Consider the following 18,427-nt stretch of genomic DNA (forward strand, 5'->3'; position numbering starts at 1 on the left):
TTACATCTAATTTCCTAACAATACTCTCAGCAGTCTTTAGCTTAATAGAACCCTAAATATTTTGACTGCATTCCCTCAACTGAAATTCGCAATTCAAGTGTCTCTATGCTCTCAATCTCGCCACAGCATGCAAATATATATATGTTTATACTATAATCTCAAGAGCAATCGTTCTGCCGCTGCCGCTGCCCACATTGAGAGTTGTCGCCCCCAGTCAAGGCACTAAATATGACCGACAATGTGAAGGTTCATTTACCGCGATAAATATTGCAATTCGCTGAGAGTTGCGAGTGAAGAGGCTGGCTGAGAAATTCTGCTGAGGCGTCTTATCAAAATAGCCATGAAGTAACAACAGAGCGCGACGAGTTTTCTCACGACGCCGCAGGACAAAAGTCAGACGACGCTGGCAGCTTTTTGGGTGGCAGCAACAAGAACTTGCGCCCACTTGGGGGCTAAAGCATATTGATATATAGCATAAATGCTAGGTAGGCGTGTTTGGGTTTGTCAACGCAATGAATTTATCAATAAGCATATATTTTATATATACATGTGTGTGTGTGCACAGCTTGTGGCAGTTGCAAGTTGCACAAGTGGCAGTGAACTGTAACAGCAGATGCAATCATTGGCAGTCGCTCTTTCTGTCTGCCTGGCGGGCAAACAAACTTTCGAGTGAGTTTGGGTGAGTTTCGAGCGTCGAGCGTCGAGTCTGTTGCTTTTTCTATATATGGAGCACACAGTTCCCACAATATGCCGTTATCTCGCCCGCTGTCACTTGCTGGGCGGTATCATGTTGCGCCTTTTTCATTGTCATTGGTTTGCTGCCTGTCAACAACATGCATAATATTGAGAGTGTGACAAAAAAAATAAATAACGTAGCAATACAATGATATAAGAAATGATTCGCATCTCGTATATGATCGAAGATCAAGCATCACTTAAAATGCAGCTCTCTATGCGATTCTTATAAGCAGCAACTAAGCTGTCGTATAAGAACTCTGTGAATTTTAATACTTTAAAACATTTAATTTCATTTGTATTGCTTTTATTGCTATTTTATAAATTTTAAAATTTTCTATTGCCTCAGCGCCAAACTTAAGTGTTAAAGAAATATTTCGTTCTTTAATTCTCTTCTCTGCGCTCCTCAATAATTAATATATAATTGCGCTCTCAATTAAATTGTCTCGTAAGTTAAATAAAAATATATTTACTATAATTTTATTTATCATTTTTGCATACTACTAAAGCAAAATGCTGCTAAAGAAATATTCTCTTCTTTAATTCTCTTCTCTGCGCTTCTCAATAATTAATATTAATTGCACTCTCAATTAAATTGTCTCATAAATTAAATAAAAATATATTTACTTTAATTTTATTCATTATTTTTGCATACTACTAAAGCAAAATGCTGATAAAGAAATATTATATATTTTTAAATTCTCTTCTCTGCGATTCTCAATGCACTCTGATTTGAATCGTCTTTTAAATTAAAATCTATAATTATATTCATTATTTTTGCATTGCTTTACATACAAAAATAATTACTAAAGCAAAATGGCGCTGCTAGCAGTACTTTAGTGCTTTTCTCTGCGATTCTCACTAATTTAAAATAAAGTCACTTCGTTGTAAGTCATTGCGTAAAATTCAACATAAATTATTTCCCACATTTTTGCTTATATATTCATTAAATAAAGCAATATTTAGCTGCAAGCAGCTCTTCTTTGCGATTCTCAATAATTAGAAATAAACTCACTTTCGTTGGAATTGTTTTATTCAAATCGGTATAATTATTTTGTACGTTTTTTCTTATAAATTCATTAAATAAAAGCAATATTTAGATGTCAGTTCGCTGATTTAAATTATTTTATAAAATCAAATAAATTATTTGCTACATTTTTCCTTATAAATATCATTTCCACTCAACAGCTAAAGCAATATTCAGTTACTACTGCCACTTGACTATATAAAATTCATTGCCGCTAGCAACTCTACACTAAAAATTGCATAAGGTAAACTTCGAGCCAGTGACTTGCCTCGCAGGCACTGCGCTTATTGCAAATGTAATATTCAATACGATAGATATACAAAAAAAAAAGCAAAAATTTATTGAATTACGGAAGCTGTCGCATTGATTTGAAATTGAACGCCTTGGCGTTATTTGCAATTGATGAACAGCGCGCTGTATCAATTGATTTTACACAAATTTCTGTTGCTGCATTGGCATTTCAATTATTTAAGCTTGAACTTACGTTTCACTGCATAATTAGAAACTTACCTAGAAAGAGAGAGAGAGAGATATGTTAGCAATTAAATTTAGCAAAGCATAAAATTCTTTTGTGCACATAACTTTAATTAAGATAGCTTTGTCTAATTTTAGTTTTAGTCTATGGCATAATTAACAGTTTGAGGCTCAAATAAAACAAAAGCAAGCTGCTTGAGTTTGATGTTGTTTATTTATCATTTTGTGACAGAAACATGTCGAAACTCAAAAGCAAAGAACAAAAATTTAACAAATACATGAACAAACATTTGTGCAATAATTAAATAGGCACACACACACATAGACACAGCTATTGCATAAATATTTGCATGGCGCACTAAATAAACATAACCAAAAATTGTTTAAGCATTTACATTGTTATTTTTAATTACTATCATTTGGCTTAATAAATGAAATTAAACGCATCTGCATAACAATAAAGTTAAAAAGTTAAACGTTTTTTGAACCGTTTTTATCAATCATCTCTAAAGTTTTGCATATGCTTTTTATTGTTTCTCTTTATGTTGTTAATGCGCATAATGTTATTTGATGTTGATGTTGATGAGACCAATTTGCAATATGGCTCGCCACTGGTGGCTCCCCCGACAGACAAATTCGCAATGAAATTATTCTCAACCACACACACACACACACACAACGAACTCCATCGGCTTGTCTGGCTGTCTATTCGCTTCGCTTTGAGCTGTATCCAGTGGGAAATCATCTGCAGTTCAGACAGCCGCATCGTTCAATGGTCCAGCTAACGTCTAATTTCATTTACCTCAAAATTCCAAATGTTTGCTTCAATTTCAGTTTGTGCCGAATCTGAATTTGAAATGCGAGTGTTGTCAAAGCTTTTAAAAGCTCATTATGCCAATTTCAGTTGGCAGCAGTTAAATATTTAAGGCGCAACAACTCGAATTTGAATTTGATACAAATTTAATTTTTGTAGCAAAGCTAAAAGCTGTTGTGCATTTTAATATTTTAAATAATTTTGTATTTAAAAATTATATATTTTAATAAACACGGATATTCAATCATAATTAATTTTGAATATTTAAGCTAATTTGCAATTTGAATTTTAAAATCGTTTTGGAATTATTATAAATTTTTTATTTAAAAATTATATGTTTATAAATAGCACAGATATTCAATCATATTTAAATTTTAATTTTTAATATTTTTTAAGCAAAATTGCATTATAATTTTAAGAAAATTAAAATTAAAAATTTTTTTTGTATGAATAAAATATTTATTAAATTAAAATTTTAATTAATTCTTAGACGAGCATAAGTCTTTTTTTAAATTTTAATTATGATAATGTAAATTAAATAGTTGTGCTTTTAAATATTTTATTTTATATATTCTAAATAAGAAATATATTTGTACATTTAATTTAATTTATTAAACTTATTTTAAATTTGTAATATTCAAATCGAGCGTTATAAATTACTATATAAATTATCTTATACTTGCAATCATTTTTTTAGTAACTAATAATTATTTTTTAGAGTATACAGTACAGTTTGCTGTCTAATAAAGTGACAAGTGTTGTTTTTTGGTCTAAAATTTGCATTTGAGCGCCGCTAGCTGATTAATGGGCGCGTGTTTAACACGAAGCTGCGAATTTTGACTCGGACTAATAACTGAACATAAATAATGAACTGTTGCAAGTGCAAGTGTTGGGGCAATTAGAGCGAAATGTTGCACAAACTCACACAGCTGGTAATTAACTTTAGAGAGAGCGCGCGAATATAGAAGGTGCTAAGTAAAATCACACACTGCACAAAAGTCGAGCAGTGTATATTTTGTTTAGTTAGTTATTATGGTGAGTCAGCTCAGCTCACTCTGTTTATAATTTGCAGCTGTAATTAGCAAAAAAAAACTTGTGCAGAAATTTTCGTTGAAGTTGACTAATGTTTGCAGGATGAACTTTTAAGGGTTCAGTAGCCAGCAGATTGCACAGAGAACGGCAAAAAAAAAACTTTTCAACGCTGTTTACTGTGCCACTTCCTGCGACCTAAACAGACAGACAGACGTACAGACTGACTGACTAACTTGGCTTACAATTTACAGTTTGTCTTGTGCTTTTTGTGTGTCTGCGTCTGGGTTTTAATTTTGTACTTCCGATTGTTTCTTGGGCTAAGTTGTCTATTAATTCTCTTTTTTTGCGTCTGCTTTTTGTTTTTAGTTTAGTTGAGTTGCCAACAAAATTTCAATGTTTTAGCAACAACTTTATTAGCAACATTGCAGCTAAATTTTGTGATATAAGTGGCGAGCGCCCCCAACGCCCGCCACGCCCCTAAAAACAAGTTGTTGGCCATTTTAGCGATTGCATCGCTACCGAAATAGCCAAATTGTTTATTACTGTTGTTGTTGTTTTCTGTGTTGCAACTCGACAACATTTTCCACATTTATTCACGCGCCATAATTTGTTGTTATTTTTATTTTTGTTGTTGTTATTGTGTGCATTAAATTAAATTATACGCTTAGCGCACATTTTGCGGCTGTCTAAGCTAATAGTTGTTGTTATTACTATTATTATTATTATTATTATGCTGCGCTATATTTGTTTGTGTATTGACTGGAATTAGTTCAAAATTACAAATTTGTTGCATGACCTTTTTTTTTTTGTTGGCTTAACAATTATATAAAATTAAAATTTCATTAAAATATTGCCAAAAATAAAACCACCAAATAAATAAATGGTTTTGGTAAAATGTAAACAAGCTGCGGCTTGTTAAAAAATTTAAGTTGTGTATTAGCTTAAATGGCATTGAATTCAAATGAAAAATAAATGAGCTTAGGTACGAATTATTGTAAATGTGCCATTAAAATATTTAGGGATTTGTATTTAATGCGTTTCGTTGTAATTTAAAAGCTTTTAAAATTTAAGCTAAATGGTTAGCTGCAATAATTGCAGCAATTTGAAGTGCGTGCGTCTGTAGTATGAGCGGAAAAAGTCAGATACTAGCAGAGCTAGAGCTACAAAATTTTGCATGTAGTTGGTTCTTCTATTTCCGCAGAAGTTTGCATTTATTTTAAAATTTTACTGATACACACCTTCCACCCAAAATGAAAAAAGGGTTCAAAAATCGAAAAAAAAAAAAAAAAATAAAAAATCGAAAAAAAAAATATACAAAAATTTTAATTTTGTATAATACGTTGGTTTTGCTTAAATTTAATAAAAATTTAATATAAATATCAACAAATTAAATTTTAAAATAACAACTGTATAAAAATTGGGGCTAAATTTGTGCATATGCGTTGTCAGAATACAATTTAGACGGCTTAGGACACTTTTTCTTTGCCAAAAAAGCAGAACAAATACCAAGAAAATCGCTTAACCGCGCCTTTTAACCAACTCTTAACCCTTTCAAGCGCACACTTAACCCCACTCCACCCCAATGTTGCTGCAGTAAAATTCCTGACGCTTCTTCGACTCAAATTTAAAGACTTGTGCTTAATTTTATACCATTTTAATTATAATTTTCATTATGTAGTCGAACTCAGCCCGCCCCCCACTGCGCTCTAACCATTCTAGGCTACGCCCATGGCTCTAAACTTTATTGAACATTGCCTAGTTGCCTTTTTTAATTAATGTAACAGCATTTCCTGAACACAACGCGCTTGCCTTACACTTGGTGCGCTTAAATGACCGTGACTGTTATTTAAACACACAATTTAATTGTTTCGACATTGTTTTGCTTTGGCCATAGCTCTAATTGTTATGCTTTAAACATTTGTTGTTGTTTTTTGCGCATAATAAAAAATAAATGCGCACATGCATGAAAAATTGCACAAAAAAAAAAACTGAAAACAATCAAATTGTCTGCAGTCATTTTCATTTTGCACGTGTGGCGACGTCAACTGCAGTTGACAAATTTCAAATTTCCCAATGTGATAGGCCTTCAATAAAAGCGCATTAAAATGTGCATAAATAATGGGGGAAACATATTTTTGCTTTAATTCCAATTAAAGCGCTTTACATTGCAAAAAAAAACAAAATTGAATTCTGAATATTTTGCCAACTGTTGGCAGCAGCTTTTATATTTTTTGTTTAAATTTTTTTATTTATTGTATTTTGCGTGAAATGGCGGCCTATAGTAAACAATGGCTGCGGCCGTTGCATAGTGGCTGCTAAAAGTACGCAGACAGTTTTGCGTTTATTGCACTCCACACCAGCCCCCAACCCCCAGCCCCCAGCCCACTCTGCTGCTGGTCAAACAATTTGCAGTCTTGTCTGCTTTAGTCTCGCGCCTGCCAAAAAACATTTTTTAACCCCAGGCAATTTTCTTTTACTTTTTTAAATTGTTTTTTTTTACATTTTCGTGCGGCACGCCATTTTCATTTTTTACAACTACGTTTTTCATAATTTTCTGTAGCAAACGCAGTTTTTTTTTTTTTATAGTGTATAATTTATTTTTGGCAGCATGTAATAATCTTCTTCCAAAAATATATTTCATAGTTGCACTTTCGCAGACGACGACGGCGGCAGCAACTTGAAGCCCCCAACTATAAACTTGCAACATTGCCACATAAATAGTTGCAAGAGCAGCAAGCGCGGCCGACAAAACATAAATATGTCGTCGTCATAGCTGTTGCTCTTTTTCTAGCGCCCAAAAGTCTATATCATGTATCTATATCTATGTGCCACTATATGCTGTATATGTGTGTGTGTGTGTGTTACATTTTGTGCACAAAATGCTACAAAATCTATGTAATAACTTGAGTAAAGGCAGACTGGCTGGCAAAGTAGACAAAAAGCTGTGAGAAATTGTGCTCATGCTCATGTGTGTGTGTTTGCATGTGTGTGTGTTATTGCACAGTGTCACAAAATGCATAAATACTATATCAATTAGTTGTGACTGTTCTTTCTTTTTTCTGCTAAATAAATTCAGCGTCAATTTATGTTAATTTAAGAAATTTAATTTTAGAAAGTAAACAAAAGTTCTTTCTGATTCTAAGACAACTTTTTAAAAGTAAAACATAAATTTAACTCACTTATTTACATTTAAATTATGTGCTCCAAATTATATACAACAAATTATATACACAGCATTAAATTCATATAAATCAGTTAAAAGAATATTTTAGAATAATATTTAATTCAGTTCTATTTTATTTAAAATATGTTTGCAACGTATGCTAATTATTATTTACTTTTTTGTATTCAATATTCAAGTCTGTTAATTACTAAAAAATTTATTTATATTTCATTTAAAATATATGTTTCCAGTCCGTAAATAAATATATAATTTATTTATTATTGTATATGATAAATATATTTTCCAAATCTGCATATTAAGTGAGCACAAATTTTTAATTTATTTGTATTTAATATTATGTAAATTTTGCAACTGTGTTAATAAATATTTAATTTAATTACATTTCATATCAAATATATTTTCAAAACTGTAAATAATTAATTAATATTGATAAATATTTTCCATGTTTGCATATTAAATGAGAACGAATTTTAAATTTAAATACATTTTGCAAATCTTTTAATAAATATTTAAAATAATTGTATTCATTTTTTATTAAATTGTGCAAGTCTGTTAATAAATATTTAATTAGTTTGTATTTAATATGAAATATATATTCCCAGTCTTTTTATAAATATTTATTATATTTGTATTTTAATATGAAATATATATCCCAGTCTGCTAATAAATAAAAATGTATTTCTATTTAATATGAATTATATTTTTTAAATATTTTAATAAATGCTTCATGTATTTAAATATATTATTTCTAAGTTTGTCTATATGTATAAATTATAATTTTCAAGTCTATCTATCAGATCTGCTAAAAATGAATTCATATCCCAAGTCTGTTGCTTAAATATTTTATGTATAGTAGTTTATATGAATTCATTTCTAAGTATGTTTTATATTTTATTTATTTATATTTAACCAGACTACAACTTAAGTCTCGTAAGCTTAAAGCCTACAAAACTATTTCAAAAATGTTGCTCTTTAGTAAATTAAGTATACGCAAATCCGCAAACAAAAGCGCGCTGTTTTCAACCCACTGTGCCACAGTGCCGCACAATGCCATCAAGTTGCGTTGTTGTTGTCGTTGTTATTGTTGTCTCTAGAACCCACTAATGGTGGCTTTTTATGTCTGGGGCACACTACATTGTTATTGCTTAACTTTAAAGAGTTTTCGAATCACAAAAAGAAAAAAAATCTAAAGCAGAGCATAAACAATAAGCTGAAGATTTAAAGCTTTGATAGTTGAAGCAGCCGCGTTGTGCTATTTAAACAGCTCTGGGGAATTAAAATCCCCATTGGCAGCTCAGTTTAAAGATCAAACTTTAAAGACGAATTTCTCAATGAGATTGCTGCGCGAGTCTCTCTGAGGTGCCAAAATCAAAGCCCAAGTCGATAATCGAATCAGTCGCTTACAAATTTTCGTGTGTGTGTGTGTGTGTTGGCATTCCCTTTAGCCTTTTGCCACCCCCCTCCCCACACTGTGCTGTAGCAATTGAATTGCTGATGAGCTGCGGCGCCGCCTTGAATATTATAAATGCAACCCGCGGGCAAAACAATAATAGCATACAAAATGTGCCTACAAAGACCAAACTAAAGCACAAGCAGCAGATAAAGTTAGTGAAGAGGAGCTGGGGGCAGTTGGGGCAGCAGCATCTAATATGCATATATAAATATATGTGTGGCAACTCCCTTGGCAGTCGTACAATTTGAATTTAGAAAAATTGACGTCATGCATTTGATTTACTTGTTGATTCCAAAAGCAAAACAACAAAAGGCGGCAACAATAAGCCACGCCCACCAACACCAACACCACCACTACCACGCTCTGACCACATTAGATAAGCACAACTTGAGGGAATTGCAATGTTGCGTCTATTCGTTTGTTTGTGTGTGTGCAAATGCAATCGCTTAGAAGTAAATTATATATAAGAAATTAAATTGTTCATTTGTTAGCTATGCGACAGTTTTATGCTCTAACAAATTATATTATAATGTTATATATTTAGCTAGCGCAGCTCTAATTGCTAGCGTAGCTTATAAAGTTAATTGAAATGTATTTAAAAATATAATGCAAGTTAATAAAATTAATTATTTAAAATTAAGCATAAAATTAGCTTTAAATTTGCATATTTAGATTTGTAACATTTAAAGCCACACAAATATTTTTATTTAATATATTAAAGAAAAATTCAAAAATAGTGCTTGAAATTTTATAAATTTAACAAAAATGATATTTTAGTATTTTTATTAAATTTTACATAAAAGCAAAACAAAATTTTTTTTAATATATTAAAAGAAAAGTCACAATTAGTGCTTGAAATTTAATAAATTTAACAAATATGTTATTGACTATTTTTATTAAATTTTACATTTAAAGCAAAACAAGTGATTTTAATTAAAATATTTAAAAAAAAATTCAAAACTAGAGCTTGAAATTTAATAAATTTGACAAATATAGTATTGTAGAATTTTTTTTAAATTTAATAATATTTATTAGCAGAGCCAAAACTTAATCTTTCATGCTTTATATATTTTATAATATTATGCAATTAGTATTTGTATTACAATAAAGAAATTAAGCTAAAACTCAATATTTTATTACCAAAATTAGAAATTCATTAATTCTCTGAGCTTTATATATTTTTAAAAATTATTTCGTTAATATTTGTATTGAAATAAAGAATAAATTTAGTTTCAAGTAATTCGCAGAGCTTTATATGTTTTTAAGAAATATGCTATTAGTATTTGTATTGAATAATGAATTAATTTAAATTATAAGAAATATTTGTTTCATTTTATTTTACACTAAACAACTACAATATAATTTTTTCATCAAAACTCTTCATCACCCATTTAACTTCCCTGACGCACACTCACTTTATATAAATAAGACAAATATTTGCAGCTACTGTAAAGATAGAGAATATGGTAAGATCAGCTTTTGGGTGCTTTTTGGCGCTTGTTGACGTTTGTCGACTTGGCGACTTTTATGGCCGACAAATGAATGCAACAAACATCGAAACGAATCACAGCGAAAGAGACGAAAATTGAAAGAGACAGCAGTGCGAACACGTAATTAGCCAAACGCCGCTACAAATGGTTAAAACTTAAAATAAAATCAAAATAAAGTAGCTAATAAATTGAAGTCGAGCAGTCGCCTTAAACGAAAGTGAATTGTAAATTGAAAACCTTTAGCTTGAGCTTTAGTTTTAGTTTTTTTAATTAGCAAACGTATTTAGAACTATTTAATTGGGCGTTAATGATTGCTTTGCATTAAATTGTAGCCAATTAAGCTTGAGAGCTTAAGCTTGAAATTTAATTGTGCCCATAAAGAATGTGGAGGTTGTCAGAGTTTTGAAGTTGAGAGCTGTCAGTTTAGAGAAAACGAAAGTGGCGCCCAGCACACATTGCATGTGGCACGCAGATAAAATAGCAAATTACGTATACGTATATACAAAATAAATAAAAATTATGTATACGCAAGCAAAGTTATTAATCTAGTTAAGCTTAAATTGCATAATTAGTTTATAACGATCGGTAGCAGCTCACTGACCTTCATGTTAGCTCTCAATATTCAACAATGAACTTGGACGCTGAACTTTCTTTTGTTCAATCGATTAACAGTGAGCCAGTGAACTATTCATCTTTACAATGTTTTGTTTATGGCTTCACATTTGCATATTTACATAAATTTGCGTGGTAATCTGCGCTCGCTTTAAATCTTTAGTTTCGCTAAATCGCTTGACAAAAGCAACAATAAAAGCTAAAGACTAAAACCAGTTCAAGATACGCTGTATTTATTTTGAAATAGAGTTTGATATTTTACTGCGCACAAGTGAAAGCTCATTAAAGCTTATTACAACTATACTAATTAAGCTGTGACTAAAAATTAAAAACTTCTTCACAAGCTTAAGTTTTTTTTATGACAAAACTTTCGCTCAAACTGCAGTCAGCTCATATTCTTGCTCTTGGTTTCTATTCAGCTGCGCTCGAGTGTGTAAACAGTAGCTGAACAACACACACACACACATTTTGATTTGCTTGATGTATTGTCTGAGTTGATGAGCCGCCAACTATATTTGGTTTGCTGCCAACAACAAAAACTAAGCTGGCTGGCTGGCTAACTGGCGTTGCCAAAAACGTTGAAAGTGGCCGCCGCTGCTTTTGACCCACTGACTGATATACAAAAAGTTTGCTCAACCAGTTTACGCTGCCTGCAAGTGGCAAAATGCAATTAACTTGTTTAGCATTTTGCGCCAGGCGCCAGTTGATCTATCTCTATCTCAAACTTTTCACTTAACCCATAAAATGCAGTGAAAATAATATTAGCCCAAAAATAAAAGTTATGCGACACCAACAACAACAATGTGTCATTTACCGCAAAATGTAAAAGTTTAACAAGTGATTTTAACTTTTAGACAGTCTGTGTTCCCCTCCCCTCCCCCCTTCGCCCACTCACTCACTGTTTGCCTTCAGCGCTTGTTTGCTTTAACAATTTCCAATTAATAATTCATACAAAAAACATTGTCTTCTACACTTTGCTTGTGTTTGCGGCTGCAGTGTCAAAAAGCAAATGTTTTTCTCCCCCTCCCCTCCCCCTTTTCGTACCCACTCTTCTACTCTTCACTCTATTGCCAACACTTGTTGTTCAAAGTGTTTTTCTTGGCAATTTGTCTGCACAGCATGCAGCAAATAAAAAAAAAATATAACTTGGAAAACAAAAATTTAAATTTGTTTATGCTGCCGTCGTAATTGGGTTAGCAGTGAAGTAGCTCTGTTGACGCCGCCGCCGCCGCACATAAGATGCACACACACACATACACACACACACACAGTGACAGTTACAGTTACACAGCCAAAGCGCTCATTGCATTTGCAGATGCAAAGCAAAGCAAAGTGTAGTCAAGTTTTGTCGGTCTATATAATTTTATTTCTGCTTCATTTTTCCAGCTCTGTGCGGTGGAATTTCTAGAGATTGTACACAGTGAGAAAAGAATATAGCCAAGCAAATAGGCAAGACATAAAAAATGAAAAAAGGAATGCAATTACTTTAATTGTTTAAATGCTATATCGTAAAAGCGAATAACGTCAAACAGAATATCGTAAAGCTGAATAAAGTAGTACTTTAAATAAATAGTAGTATGATAATGATGAATATCGTAAAACTAAATATTGTAAAGCCGAATATCGTAATACTTCATAACGTAAAACGAAATAAAGTATTACTGCTTATAGTACAACTGAGCATTATGATAATATTGAATATCGTAAGACCAAATATTGTAATACCGAATATCGTAAAACGGTAATAAGCGTAAATCTAAATATTGTAAAGCCAAATACTGTAATATTGCATAACGTAATACTGAATATCGTAAAAAGTAGCATGTAAATACCGTATATCGTAAGTTTAAATGCTCAAGGCTTAGTTCCCAGTAAATTGCTCAAGAAATAAAAATTGCAACTTACGTCACCTTCAGCAAATTAATATAATAAACCAGAGCATAATTTGCAGCAGATTATAAATATAACAAGTTAATTTTATAAACTAAACGCATTTATTTATTGCTTGGGAAATGAGCTAATTTTTTTGCACAGTGCACAGTTGATTCTTCATAAAGTGCACATGAATATAGCACTGCATAGCAAATGAGTGTAGATATGTCTACACACTTACACACACACACTCACTCATACTTATACACGCTTAAGTAATGGATGATGAGTTATTCTTTTCTATCAAGCATGCCGTACATATATTTGATGTGAATTTTTTATGATATTCAACTTAATTCCTTGCTTGATGTCTCTCTCAATTGCAATTGCATGTGGCACATGTGGCATGTGTGGCAGGCAAGGTGTTGTGCCTGCTAATAACAATTGACCCCATTGCCAAAGTGCATACAAAACGAATAAAGCAATAATTTATTAATAGAGCGAGAGCGCAACATAAACAAAGCCTTTTAACTTTTGCCTTTTGTTACATCAATTTGTTTGTCAGTTGTAGCAAAAATCTGCATAATGGTCGACTTCCCTCAAATAAAAGTTTCGTCTTATGAATGAAAATGAAAAAGAAGAAGAAGCTCTTGCATAAATTAGCGCTCAACTGCGAAATTGACTTTCATCACACACAAAAGTGAGTGAGTGAGACCAATCAAAATTGTAAAAAAACGTCTAAACACAATAGCTACACTGAAAAAAATACAGAATAAATAGCTAGAATTTAATATGAAAGGATGTCAGTATGTGGAATATTAAATACTTCAAATTTTCTATTAGCAATATTCTTAAATTTAAACCAAAAGTTAACTTTGTTGTATTATTTATTTATTTTTAGTTATTTTTTATTTGCCTAAATGTTTTGAAGTAAATAAAATATTTGAGCCTAATATATGTTAACGCTTTTTAAGAATTATTTGGGTTGAACTGTATTTATATTTAAAGTTTTAACTTTCGATTGGAATACAAAAAATTGAAGAAGAATTTTTAAAAGCAAAAATTTTGCTGATATAGAAAAAAAGTAAGAAATTTAATAAAAATATCAGAAATTATTTCGAAAAAAGCAAGAATTTTCCTGATACAGAAAAACAAGTAAGAAATTTTATAAAAATATCCGAAATTATTTCGAATTCAGCTAAAATATAACTTCATCGCTTTCTTTTACTTGAATTTATTTTCAGCAATACTTAAACAATTTTTAAATAATATTTTATTTAATATATTTTATATAAATGAATTATTTTATATTTTTTTTTCACTGTACTATATATAGAGCTATATATATATTCGTTGTCTTGGACACCCGCGTTTTATATATCTCTGAGGTACGCTCAGGTTCCAATTAGAAGACGCTTGTCTAATTGTGTGCAACAGGCACACACACACACACACACACACACACACATAGCTAGACACCCACACCTAAAGACACGTTGTCACGGCCTCTGGTTCAGTGGCATGGAAAATGACAAGGCAACAGTTGCGCCGCCTCCCCCCGCCCCCTAGGCGCAGCCACAGGCGTTTGTCTATCTCTTTTGCTCTCTTCTATGTTCTTTTTATTGATTTTCTTGGCGTGACTTTAATTTAATTGTTGTCAGCATCTTTGAACTTCAGTCCCCCCCACCCACTCGTCACTTCCACACCCACCAATTGGTGTCAGAGCTGTCAGAGCGCTAATAAATTAAAAAAAATTTAGAGCGATTATGTGGCCCATTGATCTGTGCCGCGTTGGCTCCCCCGTCCCCCTTCGATAGTTCAAACTAGTTTCCTGTATACAACTTTTTTTATGATTGAATAATAATGCCGAAACGTGATTTGCAGGGATTTTGCCAATTTTCATTCTTTGTTTGTTTGTTTGTTTGTTGTTTGCTTGAACTTGGCTTGATCTCTGCTTGATAACTTGGCCTAAAATAGAAATATTTTCGATATCTACAAAAGCTGTCAGTCGCCAACACTTCTAAAGTGCCGTTAGATTGTTCCCTAAGGGGAACGCTCCTCTCTCTCTTATTCACTGTATCTTAAGTGTGTCGCTGATTGTTTATTTATTTATTGAAAAAAAAGAACTTGAAATTTATTATCAAGATTTTGCGTAATGCAATAATTAAAATTTTGAATATACCCTTTCTATATTTTACATTTTGTATTTTTATTTTAAGTTCGTTTTAAAAGTTAATATTTGAACTAAAATAATTTTGAGGCTTAATTAAAATATCGATTAAAATGTCTTATAATTCTATTTAAAATTAAAAAAATATTTTTTTATTGATTTAATTAAAAACAAAGTTGAATTTAGCAAATTGCAACTATCGATACTTTCGACTAAAATGTCTTATAATTCTATTTAAAATTAAAAATTAATTTTTTTTATTGAATTTTTTGCTTTAAATTAAATTTGAAGTTTAATTAATACAAAGGTGAATTTTGCAAGTTGCAATTTTCGATACTATAGATTAAAGTGTTTTATATTTCGATTCAATTCAAAAATTCTTTCATTTAATTATTTTTTTCTAGAAATTAAAAATAGATTCAATAACATTTTGTAGAGTATCAATAATAAATTCATTATTTTTTTTATTGTAGCTTGTTTTGTAGTTTTTTTCTATTGATTTTTGCATGGGTCACAAGCTTGCCACAGCAGCGGCAGCGGCGGCAGTGAGTGGCAGAGTGAGGGACAGTTGTGGCAGCAATTGCTCAAGAATCACGTACGCGGACATGCCACATGCCACAGCGCCTCGCAAACTTGCCAAACTCTTCGCTTGTGCTAAAAAAACAAAAACTGTGCTATGGCATAAATAAGTCGAGACGCGTTTCAGTCAAGGCTTGGCCTGGCCAACTTGGCAGGTGCAACAGAAAAAAACAAAATAACAAATGTCACGCGTCGGAGTAAAAGACTTTCATCTAAGCGAAAGAAAAAAAACAGAAACTAGTTCATTCAAATTGGCAGCAGCAAACTGCTCATTAAGCTATTAAGTTGCAAACAAAAAAAAGAGCACAAAGTGTTGCAATTGCAACAAAACCACCCACAAAGTTGTGTTGCGTGCCGCCGTATGTTGCCAAATTAAAAACAACAACAAAAGCAACTGAAGACAATTTGGAAAGTGATAAATGATTTGCAGCTTGGCGAGTTTAAGCTTTTGGCATATGAATTAGCTGTTGCCATTGAAAGAAGATGCCACAAACAAAAAAAAAATAAAAACCGGCAACTAATTTGAGTTTGCTGCTTCGGTTTTAAACTGGGGCAACGTTTTTGTTTTTTGGGGTCGTCTAACTGCAAGCAAATGAAATGGACAACGAGCTGATAGACGAAATTGAAGCTGGCTAACAAGTTTGGTAGAAGGAAAGCAGAAAACAAAAATTGTTATAAATTATAAATCAAAAATATAGCAATGATATAATATAGTGAATAAAAAAAAGAACAAGAGTGCAAATAATTTAATTAAAGAATTAAATATAATTGTTTTAGCACAAAACCGAATATCGTAATACTATAACATCGTTGTGATATATATCGTATTGCCAAATATTGTAAAATTTAACATCATAATACTATATGTATATCGTTTTGCTGAATATCGTAACGCTATATATCATAGCTGAACATTATATTACTATATATCATTATGCTGAGTATAATAATACTATATATGAATATCGTAGTGCTGAATATCGTACAGCTGAGCATCATAATATATAATATAATTTATCATTATGCTAAATATCGTAAAGCTGAGTACTATAATACTATATATCGTTTTGCTGAATATCGTACAGCTGAACATCATAATACCATATATCGTTATGCTGAATATCATAATACTGGGCATTATATTACTATATATCGTTATGCTAAATATCGTAAAGCTGAACATCATAATATTATTATACTAAAACTGAATATCGTAAATGTAAATACAAATGTTCAACAACGAGCAGATGTCTAAAGTTGAAGAGCGAACATAAATCAAACTGAAGAAGTTGGGGAATTTTCTTAAATTAACTAAAAATAAAAAATAAAAAAAACTAAAATAAAGCCGCCTGCACTCCCGGAAATGTTGATGTTTGGATAATGCGCTCGTGTGGGCGTTTCAAAGCGCATGGAAAAATATGAAAAGTGAAAACTACAAAACAAAATGTCTCTAAGCAAATCCCTTTTGATTGTCAAGTTCAGTTTGGGTGGGGTGGGGTGTTGGTTGGGGGGAAATCCCTGCAGCAGCAAATTTTTGCTTATTGTGTATTTTCTTCTTTTACTTTTTTTTTTTTTTGTTGTATAATAATTATTTTTTCAAATGCGCCCACGCCTGACACGCCCTTTAGCTTAAAGCTTGCATTGTTTACATTTTCGCTTTTCATGTGACACTCCCACACACTTTTTGTCATCTCTCTGGCTCAGGTATCAATTACAAGTCTCTAATGCGCAAATAACAAGCAGAAAGTATTACAAATAACAATAAGGCAGCAGCAAAGGCAAAGACAAAGACAAAGCCCCCAAAGCAAACAAAAGTAAATGAAGCAAAACGCAGGCAGAAACTGAAGAAAATAGAAAATTCACTGGACAATAGCTAAACAGCTAAGCCTTTCAACTTAGTAACATTGTTGGCTTAAATCTTTTATAGTTTGATTATAAAATTATGCAAGAAAATGTGCGCAAACTGCAACAAAGCAATTAATTGAAGCTAAGCAGCAACTAAAGTGGAAAGATAATAGCGACTAAGCAAAGCAATTTTAATTACAAGAAAAATCAATAGAAAAAGTAGCATAGCTATATTATTATTTAAAAGAATAAAAAGTTAGCTAACACATTGGAATTATAAAAATTGCTAAAACTATAAAGCAATTTAAAAATTGTTGTATGCTATTTAAGCTATGAATAATTATTAAAAATATATGAAATTCTAATAAATATGGAATTTATAGCAAATTGTTGAATGATATTTAAGCTATCAATAATTATTAAAAAAAAAATATATATGAAATTAGAATTAAAATAAACTTGGAATTAATAGCAAATTGTTAAATAATATTTAAGCTATCAGTAAGTATTAAAAATATATGAATTAAAAATTCAAATAAATTTGGAATTTATAGCAAATTGCTGAAGGATATTTAAGCTATCAATAATTATTAAAAAATATATATGAAATTAAATAAAATAAACTTGGAATTTATAGCAATTGTTGAAGTAATATTTAAGCTATGAATACCATTATAAAAAATATATAAAATTTAAATAAATAAACTTGGAATATATAGCAAATTGTTGAATAAATATCGATTATCAGCTAATCAATAATTATTTAGTAAGTATAAATAATTATTGAAATTTATAGCAAACTTGAGCGTTCAATTAAAATTGTTTATGAAAAATAATCAAAAATTATTTTGAGTTTTTGTCAAGCCTTTAAGACTAAAAATTACTTTAATGCCTTTTGTTCAATATGTCATTTTGCTTTAATTTAATTTTTTTAATTAATATTAAATTGTAAGCTCAAGTTTAAAGCGATATTTAGCAAATTATTTTGCATTATTAAGCACGCACAATAATTTATGCTATTTTTTAAATAAATATTTGTTACAAACTTTAGTGCAAGAATCTTTTGCCAAGCCCGCAACGCAAACTTTGTTCACAAGCTTATTGGATTGTTAATAACAAATGATTATTACACGCTCAGTG

General features: G+C 31.0%; 1 protein-coding gene across 2 annotated transcripts in view; it reads right to left on the reverse strand.

Annotated features, from left to right (window-relative positions):
• Positions 1-18,427, reverse strand: part of LOC108607550 (rap1 GTPase-activating protein 1) — a 91,930-nt gene that overhangs the window by 63,810 nt on the left and 9,693 nt on the right. The window lies entirely within an intron of this gene.

The sequence above is a fragment of the Drosophila busckii genome, chromosome 2L, assembly GCF_011750605.1.
Source record: "Drosophila busckii strain San Diego stock center, stock number 13000-0081.31 chromosome 2L, ASM1175060v1, whole genome shotgun sequence".
In the NCBI taxonomy this organism is placed as follows: Eukaryota; Metazoa; Arthropoda; class Insecta; order Diptera; family Drosophilidae; genus Drosophila; species Drosophila busckii.